This window comes from Crocodylus siamensis, chromosome 2, assembly GCF_052110815.1.
Source record: "Crocodylus siamensis isolate JL-2025a chromosome 2, ASM5211081v1, whole genome shotgun sequence".
Classification (NCBI taxonomy): Eukaryota; Metazoa; Chordata; order Crocodylia; family Crocodylidae; genus Crocodylus; species Crocodylus siamensis.
Window position 1 is genome coordinate 86,677,684 of NC_143396.1, and position 9,901 is coordinate 86,687,584.

The 9,901-nt window shown below is 42.7% G+C and overlaps 1 pseudogene; it reads left to right on the forward strand.

Moving 5' to 3' along the window:
* The first annotated feature begins 477 nt into the window (after window positions 1–477).
* Window positions 478–9,436, forward strand: LOC149870464 (uncharacterized; annotated as a pseudogene).
* The last annotated feature ends 465 nt before the right edge of the window (window positions 9,437–9,901 follow it).

Here is a 9,901-nt window from a genome sequence, read left to right on the forward strand (position 1 = left end):
CCCATGAGTCAGCTCATCCAAATGCTAGGATGAATTAAGTTCTAGAGAATACACTGCAGAAGAGAATGAAGTTGCCGTTGGCAAGGGAAGGACAAGATTTTCAAAGAGGAAGGATTTTCCTCTCTGGGGCCCAGATTGAATAAAACACTTCAGCCCTAAACTCTCAAGGCACTTAAATGCATATTTAAATCCAATCCTATTCAGCCAGTCACTTGACCATGTATTTAACTTAAAGCCTGTGTGTGATCTTATTGAAGTCAGCAACACTTCTCACAAGCTTCAGTGCTTTGTAGGACTGTGACCTAATTTTTGTCATTGAAAATTCTTTTGCTTGAAGTACAGGGGCATCCTAAAAGTCTAGGGATTTTGACACCCAACAAGGACTCTCCTCCAGAGAGATAGATGGCACATTTGAAAGAGCCACCTGGAAGAAATTCATGCCCCCTCCCCCCCCCCCCAAATCGCACACTGCTGGTTATGACATATCACCCCTCTCTTGAACCCATATGGAAAATCCTCAAACAGTTGCAACCCATACTAAAAAGAGATCCTAGTCTTAAAGAGATTTTCCCACAGCTACCCACCCTAACCTTCAAACAAGCACCAAACCTCACTAAGCTCATCACCAGAAGCCAATTTCCTCAGGCCCAGAATGCACCGAATGGATCCAGACCATGCCATGACACGAAATGCAAAACCAGCCAACACATCTCCACCACCCCCACAATTACTACACCCCACAACAGAGCCATCAGCATTCCCAGATCTTACAGCTGCACCTCCAGAAATGTAATATATCTCATCCAATGCACCGAATGCCCTGATGGAAAATACGTAGGAGAGACCAAACAACAACTGCGCACCAGAATGAATACACACTGGAAATCTATCAAAGACAGGAATCCCCAATTACCCACGGGGGCACATTTCTCACAAGAAAACCACTCTCTCTCCAATCTCTCAGTCCTGATCCTCAAAGGAAACCTACAAAACACTTCTCAGAGATGAGCCTATGAACTCCACTTCATCAACCTCCTGGATACAAAAAATCATGGACTAAATATAGACATTGGATTTATGACACATTATATAACCTGCCTGACATCTGACTCCCCAGGTACCTCTCTGCTATTTAACTGCTACATTCATCCTCTTTCTGCCCATGCCCCCACCCAGCCTGTCTCTCACCCACTGACTCCTCAATTTACATCTTCACTGACTGCCTGTGTTGCCTCAGTTATTGTAAACACATACAGTACAACCTCTTAATAATAAACTGAAGAGAGCTGAAGAAGGAGGCCTGGTGCTTATCTAAGTCTATCCAAACCAGGCAGATGATCCAATAAAAAGATCACCCACAAAATTCCTTGTGTCTTGCATATTTCTTGAACTATTACAGTGACAGCATCACTCTAATACTTAGCAACAGGTCCTGTTTTAACAATCCAAAAAGTAAGTACCAATTTTTTTATTGGTATTATGCTGCAGTAAATTGACTAACACTACTTTAGTAAACACCATTTTAAATTAAATTCTCTCCCACTCCAGTGGGGTTTATTATAATGAGGTTGCTCTGTATTAAGCATACACTGAGATGACCCACTCCATGTTATCTGCTTACTAGAGGCTACTGATCATTTCATAATTAATAATTTATCCAACTAGTTGCTTTTCTTATTCAGAATATTTGCAAACAGCTTGCAGTCACCTACAATTTGTCATCTGAAAAGTGTTTGTTGGTTTTGTTTGGAGAGTGTTTCAATTCTCTCAATTATTCTAAAAAAAATTCACTGGTTATAGTCAATATGCACACTTTTTAAGGTGAACATGACTAGACATGGAAGAACCAAGACCATTATGGTTGTTTCCTGATTGGATGAATGTAAAAATGCTTGTGATGTGATTACTTACATATACGTTAAAATACATGCAATTTTAATGACATTTTTTTGAGTCCTCACATATGTAACTTTGCAATTTGCTTCCTATGAACAATCATGTCATGGCAGTAAAACTCAATCACATGACTGTCCATGGAAAGCAAACCCAAAAGGGGTACATGCAGAGCAAAAGTGATACTATTTAAAACTAGGAATGAATAGCCACTCAGCTCTGCTGCTTATTAAAACTCCTAATGAACCATGTTCTCTCAAAACTGATGTTTTTATGGGGAAAAAAAAAGCTTCACTGCTTTTCAGAAGTTATTCACTATTCCCAGAAATGGCATTCTGGCATTGGTTCAACTATTAAGATTTTTCTCCCATGCATTTAATAACTTCCCAAAAATGGCATCACAGTTCAGATACACAAACTGCTTACTTTTCTCCTTGTCTTCTATTGGCAGTTTTAGTTTTCTCAATCACCTTTTAAATCTGAAATCATCTTGCCCTTCAAAATACCTATGGCTTTTATTGTTATATCCCTGCCATTTATAGAAGAATACTGTCCATGTGCTTGTAGTAAATTTCTGTGACTAGGGTTATTCTCCGGGAATCACTATTCCTTGAAGAAACTGAGTGCGTGACAACATATCATATGTAACTGAATATGAGTTTTTTTCCCCCAGTCAGCATGGGGGGAAAGCCCCTTGTCTTATATTCATATATAAATTGGAGGGGGGAGTAGGCTGCTGCTGCAACTCTGACTCTGGCCCCGAGCCTGGGTCAGGGCCCAAGTCAAACTTATAGCAACCTCCCCTCACCCTGCCCCTCCACTTTGTTAACCTAAATTTTACCTATGGGTGAGAAGAAATTTAATGAGCAATAAAACCATCCCAGACACAACTCAGAAGCTTTATTCAGAAATGCAACAGCAAAGACTTATTTGTATCAATAAAGACAATGTTTATGTAACATTGGATCCAGAGAAGAAACAGATCTGCTGGCCAGGCTTCTCTGTTTCCCTAGGCACTTGGGCTGGTTTGCTGAGCTCCAAAGTAGTCCAATTTCTAGAAGAACTAATGCAGAAGTCCCATCTAACCTATGCCCAATATTTATAGCTGACTGGCCCCAATATTGTAATAAATGACCCCTGATAGGATTTATTTAAAATGTCTTTGTTTCACCAAAACTTTTGGAACTGGATTGAACTATATTTACTACAGCCCTGAAGGTGTCAATTAGTTGGAATTTACATCCTGAAAAAGGAGCAAAAGGGAGGAGTCTTTATTCCTTTCCCTTCCCATTGTGGAATGTTGTTTCATGTTTAACACCGGCCTGCTACTTTTTCACCTTAGTTTATGGTCTGACAAGGCTGCTTTGTTTTTTACAACTCATCAAAGCCTTTTAACACAAATACAGCTATTTTAGCAAAAGAACATTCAATACATTGGGCTATAGCAATCACTACTTAAGGTTCTTTCTTATAGTGTTTCCTCTCAAGCCTTGTGCTTTGTTTGATTGCGTCTAATTCAATGTATGGACGACTTCCTTTGCTTTGCTGACCAAACCAGTTGTTACATCCTTGAAGGTTCATGCTCTGGTCACTCAGATACTGGCTTCTGGGGCCTTCTGTCTTAGCCACACTTTTGCAGCTTAGGCCTAGGCCTCTTGAAAATGGGCAAGCCTGGCAACAACACATCTTGCAGCTTCCCCTTGGCAGCTCCTGCCCCCACCCCTTTCCTTCCCTTTTACTGTCAGATCCAGTTCAGCTCCAACTCGGGCTGAGGTCTCTCCCAGGCACAGGGCACATGGAAACTCTATCCCCTGCCCAGTCGATCAATAGAGATGACACTGCTGCATGGCCAGGCAAGTGCTGAGCTTCCCCATGCTGGGCTCTAGGATGGAGCACCATGAACAGGGTCCAACTATAAGGATGGGGAGGGGGAAAAGGTAGAAACTGCAGGGGGGGGAAGGGCAGAGACTGGGAGAAGTTTGGGAGGAAAAGCCAGAGACTGTGAAATGCAGTGGGAAAGAGTCTGAAACTTTGGTGGAGAGGTAGAAGCTATGGGAAGCTGGGGAGTAAGGAGTGCAAGTGCCAAGGGGAGCAGAAAGGTCTCAGGGGGAAGAAGTGGGTAGGGCAAAGGGCACCAGGGCCCCTAGCCACTGCTTTCCCTGAATCTAATTATTTGGTGTTCATCTTATATTCAGGGTCATCTTATATTCAAGCAAATATGGTGATAATCAAGTCTGTATAAACCAGTATACTATACCCATAATTACATACCTATATTTATACACACAAATCAGAAAATCATATATGTGGCCAGAGGGCCTCAGTCTAACTACAAGAGTATCCAGAAGTGCAGATTCGGTGGAATTGTCTATACAGAGCTAAGTTAAAATCCTGCTTCCTTTGAAGCCAGTGACAAAATCCTATTGATTTTTATAAGGCCAGGATTTTAGACCTCATTGCTTCTGTTAGCTTAAACAGTCAAAATATTGAATGTAATTTGCTAAAATTTACTAAAATCTTTAACATTTGCAAATAGGCTTAGATATTTTCTCTGACTGCAAGTTGGAAATATTTTCTTCATATGGTGCCATTTAGATCTCTGGAAACTTCTTAACTTATTGGTAGCTTAACAAAAAACTAAATTAAAAAATGTAGCCATTTCATTGCTTACTAATGCTTAGAATAACTTGAAGGCATTATACTCCATCCCAGTCAACCTCAAAGTTTTTCCAAAGATCAAAGGCCGTATTTACTCAAATCCAAGACAGGATTTTTTTTCTGCCATTTAACATGGATTCAAGTACAAGTGAGGGAGGGTAGGTGGCTGCTTCTATAGCTACAGCTGCAGCTTGGAGCTGGAGTCAGAGTTGGAGCTGTAGCAGATGTCTGCCTATCCTGTCCCCCAACAACCCCGCCAACTGTGCAGATGCCTCACCCCTTCAGTCTCTGGCCCCCAGCCACTGCATCTTCTTTCCCCCTGCCTCCACATCTGCCCCCTGCCCCAGCTGCCATTTACCCTCCATGGCTCCTGCCAGCTCCACCCTGATCTCTCCATACTAAACAAGTGCAGTCGTGCGGTATGTGGCACTGCAAACATGTTTGCAATACCACATATTGCACACTCTGATGTTCTCTGCACTGGAAGGGCCTGCTGCCCAAGCGTGCACTGCTCCATTTTTTTTCCACATTTTTTTGACCCTTGGATATCCAGGGGCCCAAAAAACTTCAGGAAAAAAACCCCGAATCAACGCACGCTGGGGCAGCATGCCTGCACTACTAAACAGCAGAGCCAGGCCGCTTCAAGCCTGGCAGGATCACCATGGCTGCAGCTCTGGGAAGCCCCCTGAACACCAGGTAAAGTTACTGGGGCCAGCACAGTGCCTCCCCTACACCACCTGGGGCAATTTGGCGCATGCCAAAGCACATGTGGCACAAGCATTCCCCAGGGACAAGAAGTGTTGGCCAAGTTGGCACAAGGTCACTAGTTGTCCCCGGGGAACCAACATCCATGAACATCTGGACATGCCCTATGAGTCTGTTACATTTCTATCACAGATAACAAGAAAATATCTTCTCATACTGTAGTAAGAAATACAGAGCCCCAGTGACCAAGTCCAATTCCACACCACAACTTTTTCAACTCAGCGCTTGTTCAAAATGGGAAATGGGTCTCAATCTAACAATGAATAATGTTGTATTTTGGGGAGTATTAGCAGTACATTTTCCCATCATTGGTATGAGTTCTTGTATAACCTGTTACATTTATCTTTGATGTCTCTAGTTTTATACTCTTTAGAGTGCCAGACCTTGCCTAGAAATAATATTTGCCTGAAGTCAAGTTTAAATGATAACATTTCTCATTCATAGTCATAGGTAGGCTTTTGTGTTATACGTGACAGAGATCTTCAAATTCACTTTTGTCAGTTGCTTGTCATGTACCTTACTTCACTGCATCTTTGCAGAGATATTTGCAATAGTTTGTGAAGATGTTTTACTGCTATGTTGTTTTCCTAACAATAAGCAATTTGCAGAGTTGTCAGTAGTGTTAGCTATGTAACCAGCTTAAGAACTTTATCAGACCTTAGAGGTTTTAATCATATTCTTCACTATATAGTTTTCATTTAAAAATGAAGTTCAGAGTTGCAAATATCCTACTCTAAATATAAACTGAATATCATTCCAAATGTCAGTGAACGGTGTCTTAGTATTTTGCTTGTTTTTAGATTCAAAGTCAGAGAGAAGATATATATCTACACACTATTTCACCAGTTGAGTTGCTACAGTTGGAAGGGGCCTTGACAGATCATTGGGTCCAAACCCCTGCCTCAGCAGGAAAGAGTGCTGGGGTCAGATCAGCCATATGCCTATCCAGCCTTCTCTTAAAGACCCCCAAGGTAGGGGAGAGCACCACCTCCCTTGGAAACCCATTCCAAATTTTGGCCACCCTTACCGTGAAGAAGTTTTTCCTGATATCTAGCCTAAATCTGCTCTGTCCGTTTGTGACCACTGTTCCTTGTTACCCAAAGAGATGCCCTGGTGAACAGAGCATCTCCAATCTCTTGCTGTGTCCCACTCATGAATTTGTAGGTGGCCACAAGATCACCTCTCAGCCTTCTCTTGCAGAGGCTGAAGAGGTCCAGGTCCCTCAGTTTCGTCTCATAGGGCTATGGTAAGCCCCATACCATAAGAGTGGCCCTCCTCTGGACCCTCTCAAGTCTATCAACATCCTTCTTGAAGTACAGCACCCAAAACTGGATGCAGTACTCCAGCTCCAGTCTGATCAATGCTGCACAGAGGGAAGTATCACCTCCTTGGTTCTATTTGTCATGCATCTGCTGACGCATGATAAAGTGCAGTTAGCTTTGCTGATGATTTCACCATATTGATGACTCACGTTCCTCTTGAAGTCCACTATGACTCCGAGATCCGTTTCCGCTTCTGTGCTGCTGATAGGGTCACTTCCCAGCCAGTAGGTGCACTGCACATTTTTGCACCCTAGATGAAGCACTCTGCACTTGTCCTTCTTGTACTGCATCCTACTGTGTACTGCCCACATTTCTAACCTGTCCAGGTCTGCCTGCAATTGTTCCCTACCCTCCAGAATGTGCACTTCACCCCAGAATTCAGTATCATCCAGAAATTTGGACAAAGTATGCTTCACACCCACATCCAAGTCACTGATGAAGATATTGAAGAGTATAGGTCCAAAGACCAAACCCTGCAGGACCCCACTGCCCACATCCATCTAGGTCAACACTGACCTGTCTACTACCACTTTCTGGGTGCAACCATTAAGCCAATTTGCCACCCACCCAGCTGTGTAAACATCTATGTCACAGCCTCTTAATTTCTTTACGAGAATGGGATGAGATACTGCATCAAAGGCCTTGCTAAAATCCAAGGAAATTACATCCACCTCTGCTCCTGCATCTAAGCATTTTGTGACCCTGTCATAAAATGAAAGAAGATTGGTCAGGCATGATCTACCTGCTATGAATCCATGCTGGTTTTCCTGCTGCATTATTTTTCATGCTGGACTCCCACAAATATGATCCTTCATAATCTTTCAAAGACCTTTCCAAGGATGGAAGTGAAACTGATTAGTCTATAATTACTTGGATCCTCCTTCCTCCCCTTCTTGAAAATAGAAACCACATTGGCCCTTTTCCAGTCCTCCAGGACCTGACCTGAGCACCACAAGTGCTCAAACAGCCATGACAGTGGTTCTGCTTTGACAGTGGCCAATTCCTTCAGTACTCTCGGATGCAGCTCATCCAGGTCTGCTGACTTGAACACATTCAGTCCATCCACATGCTGCACCAAGTCAGCGTTGACAGTTGGTGGGCTGGTGTCCCTCTGATGCCCATCTAAGAACCCATTAAGAGACTTATCTTGAGCCCTGTTCAGGAACAGTGAGGCAAAAAAATCATTGAAAAGCTCAGACTTGTCCTCCCTGTCTGTCACTAATTGCTCCTTCTTGTTCAGTAGGGGTCCTTTGCTGCCCTGTACCTTCCTTTTTACTCCCTACATACCTAAAATAAGACTTTTTGTTATCTTTGTGTTGCCAGCCTCAGCTCTGTATCTGCTTTGGCTTTTCTAACTGCCTCCCTACAAGTAGGTATGCTCCTCCTTGGTAGCTTCCCCCTGATTCCACCACTTACATGCCTTCTATTTTGCCCTTAGGCTCCCCAGGATTTCCCTGTTTAGCCAAATAAGTTTTCTGGCTCCTTTTCTCCCTTTTCCCTCATACTGGGATAGTCTCCCTCTGCACCTGAAGGATCACTTCCTTTAGGAATGACCACCCTTCCTGGACTCCCATCTCACCAATACTCTTCTCCTGCAGTGCATCATTGACTAGACTCCTAAGCATACTGAAGTTAGCCTTCCTACAGTCAAGCACTTCCACCCTACTAGTTATCTTACCCACCCTACGACATATAATGAATTTGACTGAATGATGGTCACTGTCCCCAAGGTGACCACAAATCTGCAGCTCCCCTACTAGGTCCTCCCCTGTAGCCAGCACCAAGTCCAGTAAGGCATTCCTCCTAGGTGTATGTATACATCCTGTATTAGGTGAAGGTCCTGCACACAGGTTAAGAACCTATGTGAATGGTAGGATTTGGCTGACTGCTCCTTCCAGCAGATGTCAGGGTAGTTTAGGTCCCCCATGACAACCATGTCTCTAGACTGTACAGCCTCTGAGAGCTGCCTCAAGGATTCCAAGTCTAGCTCTTCCGCTTGATGTGGTGGTCTGTAGCAGACTCCCACGACCAAGTCCTGTTCACACCACTGACCAGCAAGTGGTGCTTAGGGATTGTTAAAGCACAATTAACCCTGAGATGGAATGTGACATATGAACACAGACAACTTAGTGTCCTAAAATCAAAGTCTAACTGTATTAATACAACAAGTATTATCTCAGCTATTTTTTATATTTAGAGAGAAAAAACACTTAGTATAATGATCTCACCCAATCCCAGATGTTACTTTGCCTTATCAAAAAGACAGCTACTCAGTTTTTGAAGCAAAGGGTGCATCGTTGGCTGGGATGATCCAGACAGGTGTTGAAAGCTGGATTTATGGTGTAAATGATGATGAAGACAAAAACACCACTTAACTTTTTTGCTTTCCCCTTTCATGCTTTTTTAACTTGACTTTTTTGATGACTCCTTGCTTTTGGATTGGTCTATATGCAGTTAGCCTATGGGTTATATTTTATTTAGTCAGCATATTTCTTTGTGTAATATTCCCATTATGAGCACACCTCTTAATTTGGGCTTTTTCCAGTGTCTTACTTTAAGCATTGTCTATTGGTCTCCTTTATCACCTTTCATTAACGTATTTAATTATTCCATTCCTCTGATTCAGCTGGTTAGTGCCAAGTTCAGTTAATCTGAGCTAGTAACAAAACTATTGTTATTTTGTGTTAGAAAACCTTCTCACAGTGATAGAAAAAGGCAAGAAACATCATGCGAACAAACTCAAGGATATAAGCTGCTTGCAAGAAACAAGGCCAGTTGATATTGTAAATACCAGCTAAATGAAAAATTGAGATAACAGTGAGGCTATACAGAACTTTAGGCTGCATATAAAAGAAAACTTTAAACAATGCTATAATTCCCCACTCTATAAACAGGTGCAACTTTAAAACAAAGTATGACAAGCTACCCTAACAGTCCCTTTCCCCTTGACCTCCATGTATCCTAACACACAGTGCCTCAACTTTCTCCTCCTCTGATCCCATTTTGATTAGGGTAAATGTATAATGCTCCTTTACATACAGAACAACCCCACCCCCTTTCCTCCCTACTCTGTCCCTTCTGTACAACCTGTAGCCCTCAATGTGTACCACTCAGTCATGGGTAGGGCCCCACCAGTTTTCCATTAGCTCCACTAAATTGAAGTTATTGTCTGCAAGCAGGAGTGTGAGTTCTTCCTGCTTATTCCTCATGCTCCTAGCATTAGTATAGAGCAGGGGTGGGCAAAATATGGCCCGTGAAAATTA